We start from the raw sequence: 13,157 nt of genomic DNA, 5'->3' as shown, positions 1-13,157 counted from the left end.
CAAACAAGAAAAAAACCCCACCCAAACAACAACAAATCCCTCATGCAACAACACTCCCCAAACAAGAGAAGCCCCAAAACAACTGAAGTAAGTACATGGGGAGGGAGGTATGGTGGACAGACACAACTGCCATAAAAGCTGAGTTTGTGAAAGCCTTAGTAGCAGCCCTTAAGGTTTACAAGTACACTCCAGCACTGCACACAGCTGAATCCAAATCTGGCCTGCAAGTCAAAACCTCGTGGTAAGAAGTTCTGCTAAGTTCAGAGATGAATCACACGTGTGGCCATTTTTCATGCTTTTGGCACTCTTCAAACAATAGCCAGTATCAGCCTACCTTAAAGTAGTAAAAGAATTGAGCATCACTGAAATAATCACTCTTACATGTGGAAAACCCCACCCTGTCCATACAACTTCTGATTTCCCCCTGTAACTGAGTGGTTCACGCAACTTTCAGTTAACTCCTTAGCACAGACCCACGCACATATATTTGTTCTCATAAATACTACTGGAGGAACATTTCTGCTTTGTTCTGTAACGGCACCGTAAAGAGTGTCTTCGAGTTCATTTCTTGATCAGGATCTGCTAACACTCAGACACGAACTTAGTAACACAATCTCTGCCAACTCTTTGCTAGTTGTAGTATGAAGAGCAATAGACCTTCAACCTACAAATGGTTTTCTTTCACACCTGTGAAAGAATCGAGGATTTGACATCTAAAACTGCCCCGTGAGTCACAGCTCAATGATCTTCCGCTACTGAAGACAAAGAGGGCAGAAACTAAATGGTAAGGTAGAAAAGTTACACCCCACCCCATCTCCAACAAGGACAGGAATCCAGAAATAGCACATATCACTAAATCTCAACTAACTTGGGTAATGTGTTGATCAAAGCTTAGAAGTACAGTAAACAGAAAGGCTTTTGGTTAATCGAGTCTTCTTATTCAAAAGACCAAGAGCAAACAGGCACAAAACCATATACAAAGACCTCTTTTCAGGATGAAAGGGTGGATAATGTACAACAGAATAGACAGAGGATGCACCTTTCCAATCTTTGTAAACCACTTGCCTATAAATAAGCAATTAAAAGGAAGCTAACAACCAGATTCCCCTTCCCTCTGACACCTACAAAAACAAATCACTGATTATGCATTTACCTCTATGTCAACTCGCCAAGAATGAAACTTGATTAATATACAGTGAAGAAATCAATGTCCTCTTCTGGACAATCATGCTTTTGAGTTACGATCAATGCCAAAGCACGCAGATAATGCATTTCCACACAGCTCTGACCTTCTGCTTGTTGGAGGGATCTGAAGATACAGGCATTTATCGACAGCACTACAACAACTGTGTATTTCTTGGATTTGTTGGAATAACTGCACGTTAGGTGATTTGTCATATGATAAGTCACTTTATGTTACTTTAACCAAGAATTGGTTTCACAGAGGCCAAACAGCAACAAAGCACTAAAAAGTAATGCACAGCTTTTACTGACAGTAGGAGTTGTGATCTGCTTGGGACCAAGTGTCTCATGGTTCATTATGAGAGCCACTTGCTAGACTTTTCAACAGAACAGGTTTCAGCTAACCGAACACAAATACACAGTAATTCCACAGCAAGGTAAAGTATAGGATCACAGTCGCAGTTTATATATAAAACACCATTTTGGGCTTGGTTTTTTTGGTGATTTTTTTTTTTTGTTTGGGGTTATTGGGGTGTTTTTGAGTAGAAGGGCAATATAATTTCTATTGGGAGATTTCAGCTTATTGTAGGTGATGTTTCTAAAGGCTACACACACAGAAAAGGCTCCCATAGTTTCGGTGAAGTAGGAAAGGAAAAATCTGCATTAGCAAGAAGGTGTCTACTAGTTCAATTACAATTTAAAAAATTATTTTTTTCCTCTCCAAAGCAGCAATAAAACCAAGCAGAATTAAAGACACTATGTAAGAACCAAGTTCTGCAAAACCTGGGGGGAAGAGGCTAACAACATCCTGTAAAGAATGTCACAGACAGTCCTTATCTCACTATACTGGAGTTACTCTGAAAATATTCGTAACATAAATCCCTAAGCAAAACACTGGAAGACTTAAGTCATACGGATGTATATAGAGATGATCAGTTAGTTAATAATACCCTCAAAGGAACTGGGCTGCAACTCAACCTTAGTCAGTATTGTTCTGATTTGACTCATGGCTGCGCTCAAAACCAATGAAAACTATTCACTGCCGCAAAGCCATAGTATGGACAGCAGATGGCTGGCAAGGGGAAGTGTTTAACTACCCCTCAATATAAGGGTATACGGTTTGAAGTAATTTCTCAAATTTTATGTTGATAAAAATGACAAGCATTTTAAGAAAAAAGATAATATGCCATCACAAAGGTGTAGAAAAGAGCTCTTACCAATACATTTTGTATGTCTTATGAGTGCCACATGAAGGAAATAATTGCAAAATAGCAAGAAAAACTATTTAATGTTGCTGCTTGTTCCATTAATGTCATGAAAGTTGAAACAGGTGCTCATACCCATTTAAAAATGGTATAAAACAACACAACACAGATGTGTGATTGATTTCTGAAGAAAGTGTGTGATTTTCTACATATAGCACATTACCCTAAAAATAAAAGACCTATTAAAAATTACTCTATTGCTCCATACTTGCACCTAAGTATTAGCGAATTTGGGACCATCTTTCACAGTGCCTGTCCAACCAACAGCCTCACTAAGCCTTTATAAAGCCTTATGTCCAATGTGTCAGTTGCACCAACCAACTTCACTGCCGTGTTAGTGTATGTCTAAAATTAAGCCCATGCTCCAGAGCCTTGCGGAACGCAAGCAGCACCAGCGCATCAGAGCCTGACGGGCTGCGAGTGAGCCCCATCTCGATCTCTAGTAAAAAAAGGCCATCTCATTCACCATGAACAACAACACTAGTAGCAAGTAAAATAAACTAGTTCAGAAGCTGCATATTTAAATAGATACAAAAGGGTGGTTCTGCAAGAATTTTTGTCTGATCTATGTGCGAAACTGCTACCAAAATGCATAGCCTTGTCTTGGTCTGCAGATCTACAGCCGCCTGTGCCTGCCACCTTCCCAGCCCTGACACAAGTGTTCCTATAGAAAGCTCCTCCAAGGCCAGTCAGACTACAGACCTTATGGCCATCGAAAGCAACCCCAGAGGCGCTGCTGAGTGGTTGCTTCACCGCTCCCCGTGTGGGAGCGCAGGACTACCGAGAGCGGCATGAGGAAGGACAGAGCGCAGGGACTACTCCTTTCGGTGCCGAACCGCACTTATGCCAAATGAAAGCACTGCCACCAGTGAGATTATCCAGGAGGCAACCCCACCTCCAGGCAGAATATTTGTGCTGAATTTAGAAGAGTTCACTGGTGAGATAAAGATCCCTTTTTAAGAAGCAATCTCCTGAACAGAATTTTAAAAAAGTCAATGTATTCAAGCCCTCTGAAATATGAAAAGATGACTGGAAATAGAATAATGGATTCAAATATTTTGATTTTTATATTTTACTGAGGCATCCTGTAAAGCTGGAGTATAAATCCTATTAAACTGAATTTAGTTTGTCCATCCCTAAAATAGACTTGACATACAAACACAAACACAAGGTCAAGGTCACAGATCAGCAAGAAAGATTACAAAGAGGACTGATGTAAGAGCTGGCATTTGATCAAAGCTCCTGGATTATATTTTTTTTAGTACACTTACCAGAAATACCACTACATTTTCTTCACATTGGTACATTACATGTTTTAAGTATTCCCTACCTTTAAGAGCAGCTGCCCTGTGCTTGTTTATTTTGACAAGAGATGTTAGGCAGCGTATTGAGCAAACTAAGGAGGAACTCTTGGGTCAAATGAAAAGGAAGGGGAAGACACTTTTTCCCAGCCTTTTCACTCTATTCAGCTATGTGCCAATACATATTGAATCACAAATCCAAAAGGAGAACTCACTTACAAACATAGGATGTGACAGTAAGACCACTGCTAGAGAATCAGGATCTCAGTTTATAACTTCATGCAGTCTGAGTTACTTATCTTAATATAACGATTGTATATTTGGATGTGCCCTTCCAAACACAACACTTGCTTATCTACCCTAATTATCTGTGTGCACAGCATATATTTCTCAATTAAAAAAAAAAAGAACTCTTAACACAAGGTCTGTGCAGAACACAATCAAACTAACCTCTTCTGTAATCAGGACAACATTTACCTCCTAGAAAGCTTCTTTAATGCTGAACGCTGAGTAAGTGAGCAGATTAAACACAGCAGCAACAGTCGAGAGACTCATTAAAACTCAGCTGCTGAAAATAGTTAGCAATGAAAGTCATTTACTGATCTATCCATCCATCCACCCACTGATACATTCTCCCAGCTTTAAACACCTGCTGAAGAATATTCAGCTTACAGGTCACGTCCACCAGACGTACCTTAACACTTACACAAGAGGAAGAGAAGGTGTCTTGGGTGACAGAACATCATAGGACATTCAAAGGTGTACCACTGCCGCAAAGTTTAGATGCTCATTGTAATAAGCAGTAATTTAAAGAATAGTGTGCCTTGTACTCTTCCTTCTGAATCCCCACTTTCAACACCAGCACAGCTCTGATCTTAGTCTAGACATGACTGGGAGCAGTTTATATTTAGACAGAAAGCTATGTCTATAAATAGGACCATTCCTGTTGGTATAAAGCTTTTATTGGAACTCATTTGGGGTGACCTGCGTAACTCACTTGTACATGGACATCTCAGACATTGTCAGTAAAACCTTCACGCCATCACACACCCTCCTGCATCTTGGTTCAGCTGTGCTTCACCATTTCTTTACTGATTTTTCTCCATTTAATTTTTGTATTGGTATTACATTTGCAGCACTCTATCTGTGTGATTGGGTTGGCTCAACTACTAACGAAGAGGCCTTAAATGAAAAAGAAAAAAAAAAAAAAAAAAGGCAAGTTTTAAAAAGTTGTCTCCTTCTTGAAAACATCCATCACAAGAATTAGACTGTCACCCTTTCAAGCTACAGTATTGCCTGAGCTACTAGAGCCAAATACAAATCACTCCTGAAGCCTGGGATGCAAGCCTCAGCACACGGTATAGGTGTTTTTAGCCCTGACAGCGATTCATCAGACCTTAAAACAGTCACTGGTTTAAGATCAAACTGAGTTAAGCTGTAGACCTTGGGGCAATACAACCCTGTTCTTCTTTAGTCCCTCCTTTTCTAACCCTTTCAGCAAAATGGGAGGAAAGGGGTGGTTTGGGTATTTTTCCCCAAAGTAGAATTTCTATCCTTCCTACTTTGTGAAAGGCTGATAAAGCTTCTTACTGCACTGAAGTGTTAGTAAGGAAAATAAATAAATAAGAACAATCACGGGATGATTATGATTCAAGATTAAAACAACAGAAGTTCATTCAACATCCGCAAACAAATTAGCAACTTACTCTGCAAACCAAGCACATATGAAAACGCGTATATAAGACATCTCACAACCAAAAACATTCTAGGAAACACGTTAGTTTATCAGCAGTACAGCTACCCAACACTTCAAACTCTAAAGCAAGTATATTTGGGGTCATATAGCTTATTTCAGTACACTAACACAAGAAAATGTGAATATGTGAAAAAGCTTTTACATTAATTGAGCTATGTTACAGTGAAAAACTGTTCATTCAGTATCATGTTAGGTCTTCTCTCATGCTTACACTATAAAAAAAAACCCAACAACTTTCTTTAATCATCATAACCAAACTTTTAATAAAACAAGTCAGCAGCAGCTGGGGTTTTTTCCTGTTAAATACAAATTCACACTCTTTACAGACATAATCTGCAGGAGAAGGGGCTCTCTGCTAGTTCTGAATTTTGGATCAAATCCCCCGCTTTTCAAGCGGCAGGGATGCGGTAGGCTGCTATCAGCAGGCAGTGGCGGTTTTGGTCCCTTTCTTACTGTGACACCATGGAGAAAACATCTGAAACCCAATTCTATTCCATTCCTCTTTGGAGAGCTGGAACAGGCAGAGCGAAAGCTTTCAGCACAGGGAGCCTAACATAAACCATTCCAAGTGTGCTGTCTTTCGAAAGGGGGTAATGACAAACTGCAATAAATGGCTAGCCAATATAGCAAAAAAAAATGAATGACAGCTAGCACAAAGAAGAGAGGCCTTCCAGTTCAATTTAGCAGTCAAGTAGTCCACAACAATGGATGACCTGGTAGCACTGGATGGCTGCCAATGGCCAATTCTGTAAAGGTACTATTTTATTTCATTTTTTTAAAAAGGAAAAAAAAATAGTCTGTGGTTATATTTACATGTGTGAAATGTCAAATGAAGTTTTTAAAAGTGTTAAAATACCATATTGATGAATAGTTTAATAGTAAGTCCTTTAACTTTGTACTTTCTTTTTACTTATTTTTACTAACATAAGTAGACCTATGGATTTTAATAGGACAACAAAATAATGGCAAGATTACGCACACATGTAGATTTGTCCATGACAGGCATCTAACTGATGCAACACAGATTAATGTTAGCCACATGACAGATGGACATCTACCACACTGGAAAACAGTAATACATCACCAGTTTAAGCACCATGACTATTAAAAGCAAACTGGTCCACATTCAAAATGTGAATAGTCTTCCTAATATAGAATCATAGAATAGTTTAGGTTGGAAGGGACCTTAAAGATCATCTGGTTCCAACCCCGCTGCCATGAGCGGGGACATCTTCCACTAGACCAGGCCGCTCAGAGCTCCATCCAACCTGGACTTGAACACTTCCAGGGAGGGGGCATCCACAGCTTCTCTGGGCAGCCTGTTCCAGTGTTAGCCATAATTCAGGACACAGCATAGGATTTCCTTTTCCAAATAAGATGCGCAAGATCAGTTATTCCAGCTTTCGTATTCCTCACACACACACCAACCATAGCAGGTGATCTGGTTTCCCACATGCGTGAAGTTTGATACCAATTCATCATCTAACAAAACTGGCTGGTAGTAACAATGAAAGGCAGTGGGAGGTAGGTGGGGAATTTCCCTCTGTAAATCTTGTCTCAGCTTTGGAGGTAAAAAAGACCCACAGAAATATCTCAAAGCTGTAACTACAGTTTTAACCTGTTTGTTTAATATCTACTGATGAAGTATGGAGAGAAAGAAATCGTCATAAAACAAAAAGACCTGAAGTCATGAATCTAGCAAATAAACACGTGAAACCCCACCAAAGTAGCTTAAACTATGCATCATGTAGTACAAAGCCATCATCTAATAGTTATTATCCCTAACCACAACTCTTATCAATTCAGCTGATCAGGCTAGGTATTATTTCCAGCTTAATCTGCCGCGGTAGAGATCTGAGCATGGCTGACAGGTCACAACCCATGTCCTTTGTGTTATATAAAGCCTCCTTTCCTTGATGTATCTGGAAGAGTCATTTCCCAGCTCAATATACCATCAATAAGTAACTTCAGCATTTTCCGAATCAATATATAGTAAAGCATTGTCAATGACCTGAAAATAAGTTTCACTGACTGCCTGTATTCTTACTGAACTACACTTTTGCTGGTTTCTTCTCTTTTTTAGAGTCTTTATAAGAATCCTGTCATTGAGCTAAAGAAGGTGGTTTTCATTCAACCTCTGCTGATGAATTTCATCAGTGAACAATACCAAAAGAACTTCACTGAAGACTACATTAATGTGATTTCATTCAACAGCAGTTCAGGCTCATACGTACGCGCGGAATCTTACAGACCTACAAGAGGAGACTCACAAATACTGAATTAACGCAGCAGTGAATCACGCTGGACAGGGAGGTACAAACCAAACAGGGCAGCAAAGGAAGACCAGAGGGGAAAAAAAAAAACCCACAACAAAAACCCCACCCACAACAACAACAACAAACCATACTCTACTCTTCTTAAAGAGACTTTATGCTCTAAAAGCGTACCATTTAAAGCCTATTTGTTGAGAAAAGGCCAGAAATTCCAGTGGGCAGCTGATCATGTCTTCAGCTTCCCAAGAAACTTTTAGCAGAATGCTAGCTTGGCACCCTAGTTAGCAATCTCAGGAGAAAGAGATCAAAGGCTATCTGGGGATATGAAACAAACCACCCTCTGCCTCGCAATCCTTAAGAGGGTTAAGGACCAAAACTAGTGGGAATTAGATACAGGTAGCAGTCCATGCCTAGGGTGAGAAAAAAATACAGGTTAACAAACTTTGTCTCAAGTTTAGGGGCAGAAACTCATACCTTTCAAGTGTCAGTGCTGGATCTTTGTGAATCTGCTTTTCACTCCACCCTGCCAAAAATAAACATATTATAATCAGGATGCAGAAATGTATGGTGGAAAACATTTTTATTTCTACTGTAACAGGAAAGTCACTTTGTTAATTCAGTATTAACTCATGAAAGGAACCCTTACTTCTTAGCAAGGTATCAACAAGACTAAAATAGAGTTTTCCCCTGAAGTTGGCTATACTTTTGTTCAGTTTGTGACAGTATCAGAGCTTGACCAGTGAAACTGAGCTGAACAAGCTGGTAAACGTAACGTGCCTGGAGAGAAGGGATAGGTCTCCTTACCCAGTTCATATTACCCACTTTGTCAAAAGTTGTCATCAGGAGATAATCTCTACTCTGACACTCCCACTATCCATTTACTCATGACTTAAAAAAAAATAAACAACAAAGCAGCACCACACAACACACCCGTGACACTGCAGTCCTCTTTTCTAAAACCTAACCCGTCTTCTCTCGCAATTATCCTTAAGTTACCCTCATTTAGTCTTTTCTCAGCTCCCTACTTCTCCAAGCCACACTTCTGTACCATTACCGGCACCCAGCAACCCTTCCACATTACACAAAACACAGCTGTTACGGTAATCCTTCCCCTCAACACACTCTGACCACATAACCCTTTACTTGAAGTTTTCAATTGTTTTTCTCTTGCTCTAGATTGTTTAAAAAGTCTCATCTGAGTCCTACAGACATTAATAACTCCTTCATTTCTACTCACACAGCCTCATCACTTACTGTGTCCTTCTTCCTTACGCTTTTGTCTCCACGAACACTTGTTTTTACTGTAATCCTCGGGCACTTCTCACACAGGAAATTCCATTATGTTTCTGCACTGCTCCCCCAGCAAAGATCATCTACAGGCTGGAGGCTACTTCTTCCTCTCGTCCAACAGTAAATCACCAGAGCAAAAATTAATCCAAATCCACCAAAATGCCTCCTGCAAAACCACATGCCAAAACACAAATAGTGTACATCGCTTGCCTTTCCTCACAGATTCACCCTGTACTGTTTGTTCCCTTTCCCTCATCATAGCCTACATGAAGTTTAAAGTACATACCTCTGCACCTGTGAGATGCTGAGGACATATACAATGCTAGTTCAGCTGGACAACAATTAAATGAAGCCCTAGAACAACACTGGCCTCCAGGATGTTTTCCCTTCCTCTTACAAAAAAACCAACCAAACAAAAAAAAGCACATTTATAGTTTTTCCAGTACAACAAAAGACATGTTGCTGTAATAACACAGTTTTCACCCAGTACCCTTCTTTTGCTACATATGATTGGAGGCGAAGGGAAAAGCGATAAACATCAAAAAATCAACAGAACACAAAGATTAATGATATAGAGAAAAGGGTACAGAAGGGCTAAAATAGAACGCAGAAGGGCTGAAATATAGCATCAAAGGGCTCCCCTTCTTTTGAGCTGCTGCTATTAAAAATCTGCTGAAAGCTCTTTCCCTGCCTTGGCTGGTACAGCAACAACATCCCTACCCTGCTGCAACCGGTTTTCACTTCAGACGGTGCAGAGGGATGAAAGGCCAGAAAGACCAGCGAAGGAAAGGCAACACTGCTGTGAGGAAAACTTATTTTCAGAGTGACAACACTTATTTATTTTTAATCATGACAGCAAAAGGTGCCAAAGCTGACATGAACAAGGAAGCTTTTGAGGAGGAAGGCGAAGGCAGAGCAAGTACCTGTCCCAGGGACTGGTTAAACATAAACCCAGACCTCTTTCAGTGAAACAAAGGATGCTTTCTCCATCTCAGCTGCCTTAATAGGATAATCTGAGCCCAAACAGCAGACTTAATTCTGCGAGTTCTCTACTTTTTGGAACATAATTTCTCCTCCCACTCTTCAGATAAGAGCGATTGGATTTACTGGGCCTGCCTCCAATTTCAGTTTCATTGCAAATAAAACTTAACCTGACTTCCTTTCAAAGCCCCTTTGCTACTTCTCTACTAAATCATGCAACCCAGAGCTTGCTTGCAGCACTTTCGAAGGTGAACAGTTTGGCTTACCAATAACAACCTACTGGTATACAAATTCCACTTGCCGCCTTTATATTCTGCCAGGTTTATGACAGCAAATCTGTCTGCGCTTGACATTTGCTGGGAAACACTGCATGGCGTAATTACTGCCGTAAACCATTTTATATTCCAGTAAATTCAGACTACAACCTCAAAGTGCTTACAAACTAAAGACAAGACACAGGGATAACTAGGCAGAAGGGAAGGGTTGTAGAGAAAAAGTAGGTTTCAGGAAGAAAAGCGTCAATGGCAGGTGAAGGCATTTAGGCTATCCAAGCTGCCTGGGACACTGTCTCACAGCACGAAGTCTTGAAGAGTAAGAGAAAGAGAAGCAGGAACAAGTTTATGTAGGATACTGCACGTTGTAAAAGGATACAAGCAACCTGGTTCATTAAAATATAAAGCCAGAGGTGATTTTCTAGATAGCGTGGTTCCTAAAACATCAGCTGTATTTCTCCACCACTGTAGGAAATATTTCCACTGAACTGCAGCAAACATCATGTTACAATGCATATGGATGGGAAGTCAAAAATCTTCAGGGGGTCACATTATTTGTATTGTGATCTTGACCAATGGAACAAGAGGGCGGACTGAAGATCTAAAAAATCCTGACTCTATAATCAGCTGCTAAGAAAGAGGCGGGAGGGTGGGAAGGATAAAAATCAGTAAACTACTCCCTGTGCATCACCACTCAGACCAAAAGCTCCACTTGTATTGGGGGGTGGGGAGGGAAGATTCCAAAATGAAAATCAATAGTCTAAACTATTCTTGTAATTCACTTCTACATATGAGAAGCAAAGTGTGCACTGAATGCAAAATTATTTTTGTCAGTTGCCTGATAAGACATGAATGACTAAAGAACACAGAATAACAGCAGCCTCCTTTTTGCTAATACATTTGAACACATTACCGAAAGCACCTTTCTCGAGTTTTCCATGAACTCTTGTATTCACCTTTAATTATCCCACTTTAAAGCAAATGGATATTTTCCATGAACAAGCATGACCCATATCCCTCACAGATACCAATCACGAGAAAGGTAACAGTATTTATGACAGTTTTCCTAATGCACATCCAAAAAACCCAGACTATTTGATAGGGATATGTAAGCAAAATCTTTGCCGCTCTAGGCACTGCCACAAAAACCTCTCTTGCTAAACATTCCTCTTTGTTCAATTAGCAAATCTGATTATAAGTTTAATTTTTGCACAGCAAAGCTCATCCAGCCATTTTTCATTTCAAACTGGTTTGCAGTCCATCATGACTAGCCAAATGCTACAGAAACCTCTGACACAGCAGCCTCGTAAATCGCGGAGAACAGACCAAATGCTCAGGAGCAGGGAACTGTTGATAAGAGACTTTTTCCTCTGTTGGCTGTACCTGTCAGCTACAACTACGTGCAAGAGCCCACACTTGCAAACTACACAAAACATGCATCTGAACTACCCTTCCATGAAATTATTTTCTTTGTTAAAATGATAGCCACAGGTAGAAAAGCTGAGAAGAAAGTGTCTGAAGTTGACCGAGCATCCTGGTTTTCTTTGATGCAACGTACAATCATAATTTTAAAACTCCATAATTAAAAAAAAAAAAAAATTATGTACTCCACCACCAAGCTGCAGACAGTAGGCAACATTCCTAACTATAGAAGGGATTTTCATGGACTACACGAGTCTGGAAAAGAAAATCCCAAACTATTTCAGACTTCAGTGAACTGAAGAATTCAGTTCCATGTTACTTATACACAAAGTGAGGTCATAGCCCCCTCCGCCCCCCAAATAATTACAAGTAAAAGGCATTCCAGTTACCAGAGATCTGTTTCAATCTGACACCCACATACCTGATGTTAGAGGGCTGCTGCTCTTTACAGACTGATCACAGTAATTTCACTCCTCCGCTGTTCACCAGGACCTCTCATTTTGTGCACTGTGAGAGCCTAAACCACACTGGAGGCTATAGGGCACTCTCAAAATTGCAAGAAAAAAAGTTACTCCGTCTCTGAACAAAACAGAACATCTTACAAACATCACTGGATGTACCACAGCAGTCCTTTGGAGTACTCCCACTTTACACACAAGGAACAGTGAGCACAAGGGAAGATTAAGCAACATGCCCACAGTCACAGACACGATGTCCATATCCATAGCAAAGAAAGAAAGATTTTCTAAATCTCAGTTTGGCCCTTTAATTACAAGATATTGTGTCTCTACAGTTTGTGGGTGTTGGTTTTGGTGTTTGTTGTTTGTTTTTTTTTTTCCATACTGGTGAAACAGAACGATTGAGTACACTAAACTTGAGGAAACAATGGGGATTACTAAAGGAACAGGACCTGCACAGCACAGTAAATTCCACAGCACAGTAAATTCGAAAATAAGAAAAATTACCAGCACTGCTATCACCCTTAGTGGGTGATGTGTGTCAGTCAAGCACAGACACTACAGGTTTCCCACTACACCTGCTGAAACAAAGTTCTCCACAACAAAACAACTGTGTCAGTACTGAACTGAAGAGATGAATGATGGCATTAGGATCAAAGACATAATTCCAGCAACAACGTTTCCTATTTCTCAGAGATCTGACATGCTGCAACAGTCCTAACGAGCTGGGCAAGCACTCTTTAGTTCTTCAGTTGACTGGAGCTGGAAGGACCACTGCACAGCAGTAGGAGATAGCTCTGCAGCAGCGGCTCTTCTGAACCACTGCCCACTTTCAGTTTCTTTCCTACCCAAGAACAATAAAGTCCTTTTCATCCCGATGCAAGGATTTTGCACAGTGAAGTCTGTATGGACGCATATACACATATCTCAGCACTTCCTTCCCAAACAGGCTCATTT

At 40.3% G+C, this 13,157-nt stretch overlaps 1 protein-coding gene across 6 annotated transcripts in view; it reads right to left on the bottom strand.

Annotated features, from left to right (window-relative positions):
- Positions 1–13,157, bottom strand: part of NRIP1 (nuclear receptor interacting protein 1) — an 80,174-nt gene that overhangs the window by 16,914 nt on the left and 50,103 nt on the right. For 5 of the 6 annotated variants that reach the window (XM_075433744.1, XM_075433752.1, XM_075433733.1 and 2 more), the window contains exon 3: positions 8,252–8,300. The exons of the other annotated variant lie outside the window; for it this stretch is intronic. The gene's annotated coding sequence lies outside the window, so the exon portion shown is untranslated. The remainder of the gene's footprint in view (positions 1–8,251; positions 8,301–13,157) is intronic. 6 annotated transcript variants of the gene reach the window in all.

The sequence above is a fragment of the Opisthocomus hoazin genome, chromosome 1, assembly GCF_030867145.1.
Source record: "Opisthocomus hoazin isolate bOpiHoa1 chromosome 1, bOpiHoa1.hap1, whole genome shotgun sequence".
Classification (NCBI taxonomy): Eukaryota; Metazoa; Chordata; class Aves; order Opisthocomiformes; family Opisthocomidae; genus Opisthocomus; species Opisthocomus hoazin.
The sequence above is the reverse complement of the archived record's forward strand: the minus strand, read 5'-3'. Positions and strand labels throughout refer to the sequence as shown.